This window comes from Erpetoichthys calabaricus, chromosome 6 (genome assembly GCF_900747795.2).
Source record: "Erpetoichthys calabaricus chromosome 6, fErpCal1.3, whole genome shotgun sequence".
NCBI lineage: Eukaryota > Metazoa > Chordata > Cladistia > Polypteriformes > Polypteridae > Erpetoichthys > Erpetoichthys calabaricus.
This window is the reverse complement of record NC_041399.2, coordinates 69,277,949-69,290,750: the sequence shown is the minus strand read 5'-3', so window position 1 is coordinate 69,290,750 and position 12,802 is coordinate 69,277,949. Positions and strand designations below refer to the sequence as shown.

Below are 12,802 nucleotides of genomic sequence, written 5' to 3'. Positions count from 1 at the left end.
TATCCAAATGCTACTTCTTCAACTGTACCATATAAATATAACATCAAGCAACGTCACTTGCAGAGGTTCTCAAGATGATTCAACACTACTGGGGTGTATTGACAAGGGGGACAAGTATAGGAATCAGGTGGGTTATTTTGTTTCTTGGTGCAGAAAGAATTGTCTGAAACTTAAAAGCCAAACCAAGGAACTGGTTATTGACTTTCACTGCACCAAAGAGCCTCTACAAAGGGAGAATGATCACAAAACTGAGCGCCAATATGAACAATGCTACACATCCCCTCTCTGACACACTAACACTGAGGACTTTCAGCCAATGGATTATCCAGCAGAAGTGTGTCCAGAAATGCTGCTGGAGCTCCTTTACACCAACAGTAATACAACTTTTATAATGTCTCGCTGTAACTGCTCTTTTTAACTTTAGCAAAGTCAGAAGTTTTCCCTTTTTTAAAGTAATTCTGATCTGTATTGCACAAGAGTTGTTGTTTGTTATAATATTTATTTAACAACTTCTGTAAAAAGTAAAATTTACCCCTTGGACAAATAAAGTGCTATCTATCCATATTTTATCTACACTATTTAAAGGCTGTATAATTCAATTTAGAGCCACCCTGGCAGCATCAGGTACAAGGCACAAACCAGACCTGGACACGGTTCAGAGTCAACAGCTGGGGTCACTAAACATATCAGACCAATTCAGAAATAGCAGTTAACTTCACATGCAGGACGATAGCCAGAGTACTCAAAGAAAACTCAATACAGATGGGAGAATGAGCAAACTCCACAAAGTAGGGTCCATGACGTAAAGGGGTTAACTACTGCTTTACTTCTGCTCAAATCGTTAACCTTGAACTGTGAGTACATGACATTCCTCGTTTCAAAAGAGAGGTCAAAGCAGCTTATTTATCATTACAGAATTTTGTCAAACGGACATGAAGTATTCAAACAACAATAAATGGGTTTCTACCATTCATCTACCATTTTAGACCTCAAGTCAGTTTGGTGGAAATCTACAGGACTCCTTTACATTTCAGTAACAGGCCCTAGTGATAAAAAGATAATAAATTTGAAAGCTTCAATTTCATTTTTATTGGCATTAAACAAGAACTGATTTGCCATCCATAAAATAAAACGCTTACATTTAAGACATTTTATTCCAATTAAAGTAGTGTGTAGCAAAACCATTAAAATTGATTTCAGAAATAGACACTCTACAGTTTTGTTTAGTACTGTTTGATAAAATTCAAAAGAATCAACCATACAGAACTAGGTATGACATCTGTAGGCATTAGAGGGCTTTCAATACAAACTTAAGGATGATCAATCTAATAATAATAATAATTCATTACATTTATATAGCGCTTTTCTCACTTGAAGCGCTGCCACACAGGGAGGACCCAGGACGCAAACCCAAGATCTCCTTACTGCAATACAGTAATAAGAATGGCGCGACCACTGCGCCAGCTTTCCAGGAGGTAAACTGTACAACTTGGAGGTTTGTGGGGGAAGTTATAGCTCTCTATTATAATAAAAAAAAAAAAAACTTGGGATGAGACTGCGATGAGACGTGATCTTTAGAAGAGAGACAGAGAGACACTTTCATGTCCCACTAGACAGTGAAGTCACGTCATACTTATAACTTTTGGAAGCAAGTCCCATGATACACATGCAGAGCAGGTTAGAGATTATGAGAGTAAAGATCACATGAACGCAAACAAATGGAAAATATTACTCGGTGAAATAATGGAACAGCGAAGAGAGATTGAATAGTGTTTGAGGATGTCTGGGTGAGAAGAGAGACAAGGCAGTGACTTTAAAATGTTTGAAGTGAGCAGCAGCAAGCCAGGAGCAGATCGAGCAAATAGGAGGAAAAAAAAAAAAAAAAAAAAACAACTGTTATTTGATTCCCATTGTATCACCATTTAAGAGGGGTTTCGGAGGAGCCACCGCATCTCCTTGGGGTGCATTCAGCCCCCTCTTCACAATGGCACGTAGCGCTGGCGGGGGAGGGGGAAGGGGTTGGCGAGCGAAGCGAAGAGGGGACGAGGCCCTCTAGTAGACCTAAGAATAATGTGCCAACTCCACCACAGCAATGACTCAGGAACTGCTGGGCAGCAGTGATAAAAACTGATGACTGTGAATTTACACAGTGTGTGTGTGTGTGTGTGTGTGTCTCACTATTCATGAATGGTTCCTGCCCAACACCTGGTGTTGCCAGGAAAGGCACTAAATTTTACAAACATGAAATGGGTTTGATGATAGTTGGGTGGTTACATGCATTTTTTATTGTTTCAAATGGTAATGAGTGTATCGTAAGCATGATTACCTTCACCTATAATTAGGACAATAAAGTACGTCTCAGTTTTAATGATATTTTTTAGCAAATACCAAATTTAAACATAAAAGAATTTTCTAAGAAAGGCTTCATGTTTAGTGTTTAATTAGATTAGTAGCAGCCATTTTGTGGAGCTGACTTTACAATCACTATGAATACATTAAAGAAAATGGACAGGAGGTGTGCAAGGAAGCAGCAGGCCGATTGGCCTCCTAAACCTGGCAGCTTTCAAAGCCAGAAGACAAGATAGCTCTCTAAATTAAAGCACAAGAATTGTCAACATAATTAATCAAATTCAAATCAGATGATGAAAAATCTGAACAGGTGCACCCCGTACCAGCATGTAACATATGATTCCACCGCATTTGCAAGCAAAAAGGGGTAAATTAATTTGTTTAACCAAAATACTGACATTTTATTTTATAAATATATAATATAAAGTTATTAATGATAAAGCTTGCATGTTTGTCAGAATTTTATGTTTTTTCTAAATGAATTTTTTGAGGTAAATTAAGTTCTGCTTTTGAAATAAACCAGCACGTTTTAGCTAAACATAGCTACACTAAATCAGTTCAAAGTGTAAGCTGAAAAGCTTGAGATTGTGCCATGCCCTTCTTTTAATATGAAATTAATTCATAGGGTTAGAGGAGTTTGATGGCTAAAATGATCAGCGCAACACTACTCGATATCCCCTGCCTGGTACACTCTGTATGTTTCAGTCTTTGGTTTCCTCTGGAAAAACATTTTTCCACTATCATCACAAAATGATTGTCAACTTTAAGCTGGCCACCGTGTTAAATCACTGCGGCGGTTTGCGAGACTGTCTCCCAGGATGCACTGATGTGTATGTCCAGAGCAGATTGCTGCCTTGCAGCCAGATATTCCAGTAAAAGGGTACACAGGCTGTGGTAGTGGAAAAGGTGGGCTCAGAAAAAGGATGGACTGGTACAGCAATGTACATAGTAAGGATCACAATTTCCTGAAGGATGAACAGCTTCGTGTTCAAGTAGTAGGGCACAAGACTCAAATACAACTTTGTGCACAATGTGCTTCTGAAGATATCGCCAGATGATGGGAGGTTATGCTTTTTTGATTTGCTCATCCTGGAAATGAAATCAAGCTAAAGGTAAAGACTTCAAGTTGAATGTTAAGTGCTAAAGTCTTGACCACATCTATTAAGAGGCAGAAACAAAATCAAAGTACTTTCATCCACTTCCTGACACATTTTCTAATACAAGACAGCAGACAGTAATGCTGAAACAAACAACCCTTACCACCTTCTTAAAATTACTTTTAAGAACTTAAATTGGATTAAGCAGGTTTAAAAAAATATTATTTTAAAAGGCCAAGATAACTGATATGCTTTGTGTGAAATCATGGATGCAAGGGTATTGAAAGTTGAAGTGTAGTACTAGGGTGTTGTACCATGTTAGCCATTGTGGATGTGGTGAGACGTTTAGCAAAATGACACCCTTTATTGGCTAACTAAAAAGATTACAATATGCAACTTTTCGAGGCAACTCAAAGTTGAAGTGTAAAATCTTTAGTTTTACACAAGCAATAAATGAGGTCAAGGGCTTTCTGGACATAATATGAATACAACTCAGCAATGTCATCCTCTGTGGTGACTACATAAATGTCAACTAATATTACTAAATGAAAAAACAAATCAAGGACCTAGCAAATACTCAGGAGTCACTTCAAACAAGACCCATAAGGACAAGTCCACACTCCAGTCTCAAACTAATGCAAAACTTACCATGTACTGTTATGAGTGAACACTTAAAGTAAAAACTGCATACCTATATCAATGTACAGTGGAACTTCAGTTTGCGAGTAACTTGGTTTATGAATGTTTTGCAAGACGAGCTAAAATTTTTAATAAATTTTGACTTGATAAACGAGCGAGGTCTTGCAGTACAAGTAGTATGTATATGCTTTGTTTGCTGAGTGTCATGTGATCACAACTGAGCTGATGGTTCTTCTCTCTCTCTCGCTGCGGGATTATGGGCAATCGTCTCCTATTCTCCGTCTGAGTCGGCATGCCTCACTCATATAGTCAACATCCGTACAACCGTATACTATTTACTACAGCATTGTGACTGTGTGTGTGTGTGCGTGTGTGTTGTGACGTGCGAGTCCCCATCTTGCACCCCAAAACACAAAGCTGAGTCTCAGTACTTTAGCGACACCAGCTTTATTCAGCTTGAAACAGCAACAGCGCGGTTATTTATTGTAGCAGGATCTGCCGCTCTCCTATACACAGACACAGCAGTCAGGCAGGGTCGTGGCCAAGTAATACTGTGCCCTGCGCATTTATAATGTTCCTTATTCCTTGTATCACCCATCGACGGCAGGCGCTTATAGTATGTCCGCAATCTTTTTGGATTCACTTTTACGGCGAACTGCTACAGCGCTGGGAGACTGCGATTGCTTTGGGATGCTCTTCTGCGTGACGTCCCGTTGGGTGGAATCCCACAAGAGTTTAGAAACTCACTCACACCAGCCATGATTCTTTTCAAAGATAAAGTGCAGGTTAATTTGTTTTATGTATTTTTACTTTATATTTTATATTAATCATTTTTATATGAATAGTTTTGGGTTGTGGAATGAATCATCTGAGTTTCCATTATTTCTTATGGGGCAATTCACTTTGATATACAAGTGCTTTGGACTGCGAGCACGTTTCTGGAACGAATTATGCTCGCAAACCGAGGTTTCACTGTATTCTTCTATTTTGCTGTTCACAGAGTACAAAGTACAAAGAACTTACATATATTTATGAATATAATACACTAACAGTAAAGTACAAAAACCTGAAACATTTGCATATATAAAGACACATATATTAAAGGAAGCAAATGGAAAAGAGAAGTCAAACTTAAGAGTTAAGCATAAATAAAGATATGGTAGTATTAATCGCTGTGAACAATGACTTCACAGGAACAGAGAAATTAAAGTTAAAAGCAGACATGAATCAGTTAAACGTTGGGGCCTCTTTTTTCTTTGACATTCTACAGTATCACTGAAGTCCAATCTGAGAGGAAACAGGAATGGCTGGTGTTGTGTCAGTAACCGTTTAAACACTGCATAAGAAACACTAACAGAAAGAAGATGGAATTACCAAATATGCTGAAAAGCCTTGGTATTAGATAATATTTTGCTCATCAAGCAATAGCATTCTATGAAATCTACTTTCATTACCAAAGAAAAACTGGCCTCGGCCTCCCCAACTGCTTCCATTGCTGCCTTTTAATTGTAAGAACCTTCTTAGGGCTCGTTTATACTTCACGCTCAGAACGCGTACGCGCACGCATCATGGCTGCCACGCGTTCCCAGCGTTCATTTGACGTGTCCTCTGAGCAGGTCCTCAGAAATTAATGCGACACATGCACGAGTTGCAGTAACAGCAAAAAATCGGGGGGCGCAGTATGATAAAAGTTGGAATGTGACGTCAGAGTCTCTGTTTACCATCTACATGTGACAGAAAGCCGCCATGCGGATCCTAGTAGGTTCGATGTGCGTGCTTCGATGTTTGATGAATGGTTCGATGTGGTGAAGCAAAATGCAGACATACAGATGCATTCGTGGTGCTTTTATATTCAAGCATTGCATATTCCCAATCACATGGGGGTGACATGGCGGCAGAGCAGTAGCACTGCTGTCTCGCAGGGAGTCACGTCGCTGGTATTCCCTGCTTGGAGTTTACATGTTTTCCTGCTGGGTTTCCACACTGTGCTCCGGTTTCCTTCCAAAGATATGCAGATTTGGTGCTGCTAAAATGACGCTAGTGTATGTGTGTGCTTGTATTCACCTTGCGATGAGCTGAGGCCCCATCCAGGGATTCTTTCTGCCTCGTGCCCAATGCTTGCTGGAATGGACACATCCCTGGATTGATGGATGATTAAACATCCTTTTCAGAGATATTGCGGTAAGGTGTCATCGGAATTTAATGGGTGTTCCAGGCAATTCACAACACAGAGAAGCCGAACCTGTTCTCACTGTGATAATATCTCACACTGCCACCTGCTGGATTCCTCCAGATTTACATAAAGTACACGCGCAAGTATAAACAGTAAAATGCTTGCGTAGCAGGAGCGTCCGCTGCAGCATGCATCGTGTGAAGTATAAACCCAGCCTTATAGTGGTAAACAGTTTATCAAGTTGAGCTCACTGGATTAGACACAAACTTCACTGGCGGGTGTAAAGTAGGATTGGATATTCAATATGTACAAACAGACCTAGATGAACTGCCATATTTATTTGTATTGAGATTAAAGCCACAAGCAAGTAAGTCCACCTCAGCTAAGCTCTGTTCAGGGCAGTAATTTCTAATTAAATACATACTGTGATCTTCAAATATATGTATTTATATGTGGGAATTGCCTTGCTGGGATTTTTGTTAAACATTTGCAAGATCAATTTTAGAACACTTTTATGCAGACCAAAACTGATGCAACAAGGCCAATAGCCAGTGCCAGTGAAACACAGAAAACCTTTACCAACAAGTAAAAACTCTCCTATAGCAAACACGCTTGTTGTCTGTGCAACAAAACCAAAGAAGCCATATATATATATATATAGCAGCAACAGATCTGAAAGACAACTAATCAACTCCTTCTCTGGGTTGCTGCTTTTACACCTCAGATATTTTTCTGTTATTCCAGTGGTGACACGTCCTATGACACATCTAATGTGCATTAGTAATCAGTCCTGCTTGTCTAAAAAGAACCTTGCAGGGTGCAATCCAAACTACCCAATCGAATACACACTAATTGGAAAAACATTTACCTGGTAAGTTAGGCACTGAACAACCCCATCATTCAGAAGACAGAATAATCCTCTAAAGCTTCATCTGGACCAGTCTCTTGTCATGCTTATCTTTGACATGGTAGGTACAGTATATTAGCTCATACATTTTTAAGATTAATAGATGAAAAATAACTGAAAATAAAACCTTCAGTAGACAATAGATAAAAAAAAAAACAGTGTGGACCACGAAAAACTATAAGACACAGCACTCAAACTCTGACCTCCAGAAAAACTATTTTTACAGTCAACTATGAAGGCAAGTATCCAGATTTTTTGAAACCATAGCATCAAAATCATATCAAAAATGACAATTTTATCCAACTATTAATTAAATGAGGATTAAGGGAAACATAACATAACACCACAGCAAAAATGTTCTTGTAGTGGTGTTCAAGATGGGCTGGCTGAAATTCAGCCAGTTGTAATTTAAACTGCATCTGCTCTTCCAGACAACTGTGCTGTGGAACCCGATGATCAGTAAATGAAATACTGCAAACAGCAGCAGTCAGTGAGAAGGGGTGACAACATCCTGCATGGTAAGCAAAACAGATTGCAGGAGACCGGCTCAATGCCAGGGACAAAGAAACCACAACCTTTAATAAAGCAACTAAAGAGATCATCTACCACCTTCACCCCCCCTCACCCCACCCTTCTCCGCTATCCTTTTTTGTTTCAGACATTGTTAGCCACAACAAATTAACACTGTCAAAAAAAAAAAAAAAATTTTTTTGGATTAAAAGATCATGTGCTCATCAGTAGTCACATTATGAAAAACTACTGCTGAGCACCAACAACTTTGTAAAGCACTCTGTTGTGTTTTATACAAGAGGTGAATACAAAAACATTACAAGAAACTAACAGTGGATCACCACTTTGAAAACTGAACAACATGCAACTCAGTGTGGACTGAACTGTAGATATGACGGGAATCTAAAGGATGAGGAGAAAGATCCATGAAAATTTAACAGTACAAGAATAGCTGAGAAAGGTTCCAAATTACAAAAAAAATAAGCTATAAAGTTTTAAAAAATAAAGTAGCAGCAATTACACTGCATTAACAATTATTAGGCAAGTCACTATTCTGAACTTATTATTTCTATGCACATTTTCCAACTCCTCCTTCTCCGGCTGATCCTGTTTGGGGTTGCCACAGCGGATCATCCAAAATTGTTGTCCGCATATTGATTTGGCAAAATTTTACACTGGATGCCCTTCCTGACATAACCCTCCCCATTTATCCGGGCTTGGGACGGGCACGAAGAAACACACTGGTTTGTGCATCCCAAAGCCATATAAACCTGAATGCTTACTGGACATATTAATTTTCAGATGATATGTAATTGTGTAATGAGGGAGCGTGTGGCTTAAAGTGATTAACACCTTATATTAATATGTGCATTAGTTCATAAGCAGCTTCATCTACTGAGGTTTAATGTCTTTCTAACCAGCTTAGTGGTGTGTGCTGGAGCCTACCTCAGCTAGCAGAGGTTGCAATATAGGAACAAACATGGACAGGGTGCCAGTTCTTCGCAGGGTGAACACACACACACACACACACACACACACACGAGGGCCAATTTAGTATCACCAATCCACTTAACATGAATGTCTTCAGAAAGTGGGAGGAAACTGGGGCACTAAGAAGAAATCCATGCAGACACAGGGAGAACATGCAACCTCTAGGCAGGGAGACCCGGGATGCGAACCCTGGTCTCCTTACTGCAAGGCAGCAGCACCACCACTGTGCCTCCCTGAGGTAAAATGGACTACAAAAAAAAAAAAAAAAAAAAAAAAAAAAGACACTGAAAAGTCAAAAAATTGTGAAAGTACCTTTCAGACAGATGCAGTATTCTGTAAACTGATAAACTATTGAGGCACGGCCACCAAAAAAATTAAACATTTTAAATGCGAATAGTCAACAAAAAATTAGCAGAGAAGAACAAGTAGAAATAACTGCAAAAGGCTTAAGAATTATACATGAAGCTACCAGGAACCCATTAGCATTTAATACCACTTTTTTCCAGAATTGCAACCTACCTGGTGTGTCCAGAAGTACAAGGTGCTCAGAGGCCTGGCTAAAGTAAAGAAGGCTGAAACACAACCACCACTGAATAAAACTCAAAAGTTGTAGCATCAAGATTGGGCCAAGAAATACCTGAAGGCTGATTTTTCAAATGTTTTATGGACAGATAAAATGAGAGTGACTCTTGATGGTCCAGAGAGGAGAGCTTGTGGCTGGATCACTAATGGACAGAGGGCACCTGTTTGAATCAGGCAACAGGAAGGTGGGGAAGGGTACTGGTGTGGGCTGCAGTCTTTAAGGATGAGCTAGTTGGACATTTTTGGGTTGAAGCTGGACTGAAAATGAACTCCAAAACCCACAGTCAGTTTCTAGATGATGCTTTCTTTAAGCAGTGGTACAGGAAGAAATCTGCAGCATTCAAGAAGACCATGGTCTTTATGCACAATAGCCCATCATATACATCCAAATAGTCCACAAATACTCCACGGCTTTGCTAGCCAGTGAAGGCTTCAGAATGACAGAATAATGACCAGCCCTGTTGCCCCCTCTCAAATGTGAGATTTACAGTGAAAACAATACACCACTTTGAACAAACATTTGGGAGGCTTTGGTTGCCGCTTCAGTGAAAATTCATTGTGAGCAGATCAAGAAGCTGACAGATTATACGGAAATGAGAGTCATGGCGGTTATTAAAATGTCATTTTCTTATTGCTATGTCATTGTATGTTACTTATTTGTTACACTTACAGTCAAACTTGAGAATAAACAAGAGATTGGGGAAAAATGATTTGTAATTTAGCTGCCTAATAAGTGCACACAATATTCAGATTTGATATAAAATTCAATTTTGGATGGACAAAGAGCATTTGTTCAAAAATAAAATAAATCCTGAGGAATACCATATGTGCAGTAAATGTGCACACAGTGTATGGGCATATTAACTTAATTTACAGAAGAATTAAAATGTAAAACGCACAGTTAAAATACTACATTTTAAAAGCAGCATACAATTTAAAAGCAGCATACAATTTAACAATCTCAAAGCAAACCACTATTTATTAATAATTACAAACAGATGTAAAGAGAAAGTCAAATTACACATTTCGTGAATTAGGTGAAAGAAAGAAAAAAAAAAGAAAAGAAAAGAACACAACCTGTGCAGGGAATTATTTTAATTACGACATATTTCCAAACATTTTAATCCACAATTACTATATATTTGCTAAATGTGACATATTAAGAGAAAAATTCAATACAAACTGAATGCATAAATTACTATTGCATCAGAAATGCTAAATCATATCTACATACAGAAGTAAAAACCACAAGCTGATACTGCACTAGAGTGTTGTGTTGTTATACTCTGTTTTTATCACTTAGCTCAAATCCTTTCTAAATCGTAAAGGCAGCAAAGAATAGAACTTCAGGCATTGCATCTAATCAACAGTCATCAACAGTAACACTGGAATTTAGACGTGAGCATCAGTTGGCTTTGCGCCCTAGGAACCGAGTTTACCCAAACTATTCTGTAACATTTCAATAATTATTTACCGCTCTAATGCTGATCTTTCTGATAATAAAATAGGTCATTACAATAGCAACTGATGAGAAGAATTCATAATTAACTGCAGAATTGAGGTACTTGAGGGTTCCACTAGAGTGCCTCTTTCTCTTGCATAATTTGGCTCAAAAACTAATCAGCATCATCATCTCAGAACAAGCTTAAGTTTTGAGTTTGGTATTTTTCCGTCCATCGCGATCAAAAATGAAAGTGAGGTACCAGCATCAGCTGATTGGTCCTCTGCTGATCGTGGTGCTGAACATGTTCATGTAGTAGACGCGACTGCAGCAGCGTTCGCCTGAAATGACTGCCCGCCACTTACAATGACAAGAGGTACAAACCAGAGTGCGTCTCAGTGCGATCGCCACTGCCACAGCCAGAGTTGTAAATATCTGTGGATTCATCTATCTGTAATGAGAAGTACTTCTACTCCTTAATATTTTCAAGAACTTGCATTTGAATATCTTCTGCCGGATCGCTTATTCTTCTTTGAATTGTATTATTGGACAGCGGTATTGTTTCGAGCTTGTCAGACTCTTTTACCAACCATTATTTGCACCATATCAACAGCTGTTGGTAAAATCAGATTTTCAGCAATTATATGTAGTTTACTGACTTTTGCAATGTGAAACTCGAACTCTTGCTAGTAATGCTTTTTCATTAGTGGTGGTTGCCAAACTAAAAATGGCTTGCTCCTTGTGGAGGTAGTTTAGCTTTTTTTCCCAAAGAATTCCATGGACTTGTCTTTTCTGTCTGGGACGTTTGGTTTTTAAAAGTCAAAGTAGCTTTGACAACATACTTTCTTTTGACAACCCTTCTTGACAAACTACATACTGGGATTTACTGGAAATAACAGTAAAACCATCTTTAAGACATTCATCACTGTACAAACTATTTTTCTTTTTAAATATCACTGCCAGACAATTCCAATGAATGTATCCATCTTTAACAAAATGGGTATAGCTCATAGTTATCGTTGAGTATTCGATATTGTACTTGTCACTCACCAGCACAGCACACAGTTTTGATATGACTCTTCATCACGTTTCACTGCTCATATAAATAAATGCAGATTGAAATTTCGAGAAGACTCCAGTGCCATTGAGCAACGATACAGCGATTAAAAATAATCAGGACGTGCTTTCTCTAGCGTGGTGGAAAGTACAGGAAACAGGAAAAACAAAGGCAAATTACACTACTGTGTAACAGATGGCACCAATGTTTCTATTATCTGATAACTATTGTACCACCGGTCAGCTGCTGTTTGCTTAAGATTAAGTATGGGGTGTGTGGGGGGTTGGGTGGTTGGGGTTGCAAACAAAATTCTCACCCAAAAGTGGGTCGTACCTTAAAAAATGTTTGTGAACCACTGAAATAAGAGATTAAAACTTCCCATGCTTATGTGAAAAAAACAGTAAAAGAAGAAATAAAACAAAGCTTAGGGGTCCATCACACTTTTCAGCTGATGAGTTAAATGCTGACCAGCCCCAGCCAGCTATGTTTACACTTGACGTAAGTAAAACTCCTATGCCATCAGACAGGCGCAAAATTTTAAACTTTTTCACTCATCATGCCAAAGAAATGTTTTTATACAGATTGAAGTCAAGGGTGTGATACCAGGGGGAAAAAACTGTGGTGTCCCCCTTTCCCTGGTGCCTTAAGCACCTGCTTATTTTGCTTAATGGTTAATCCTTGGCTGTTAGGATCCCAAAAGGTCACAGATGGCAAATAGGCTATGCAGACAGTCCTTCACAGGGCTATGAATGTTAGTGAAGAAGCCACTGTCAAAGCTCTTTAGCCTGAATATTTTATGGCAAAAGCAATATATTACTAACGAAAAGTACAAATCTTTTTGGAACATTCTAATTCTTCAAAGTATAAGACACTCGTATCACTGAAGGTATCTACAGATCACATATACTATTTGAGGGTTTGTAAGATATGCTTACAAAAATTGTGAATGATGCAGTTCAGTGTACATTGCAGGATTGTACATTTGTAGCATCTCTGCTTTCTGATGACAGCACAGACAACACTGTCAACCCTAAGCTGTGCCTCTACATTTGACCTG

General features: G+C 38.8%; 1 protein-coding gene across 2 annotated transcripts in view; it reads right to left on the bottom strand.

The window, feature by feature from the left end:
- The window catches only part of mib1 (MIB E3 ubiquitin protein ligase 1), a 208,644-nt gene that overhangs the window by 39,003 nt on the left and 156,839 nt on the right, over nt 1-12,802 (bottom strand). The gene's annotated exons all lie outside the window — the stretch shown is intronic.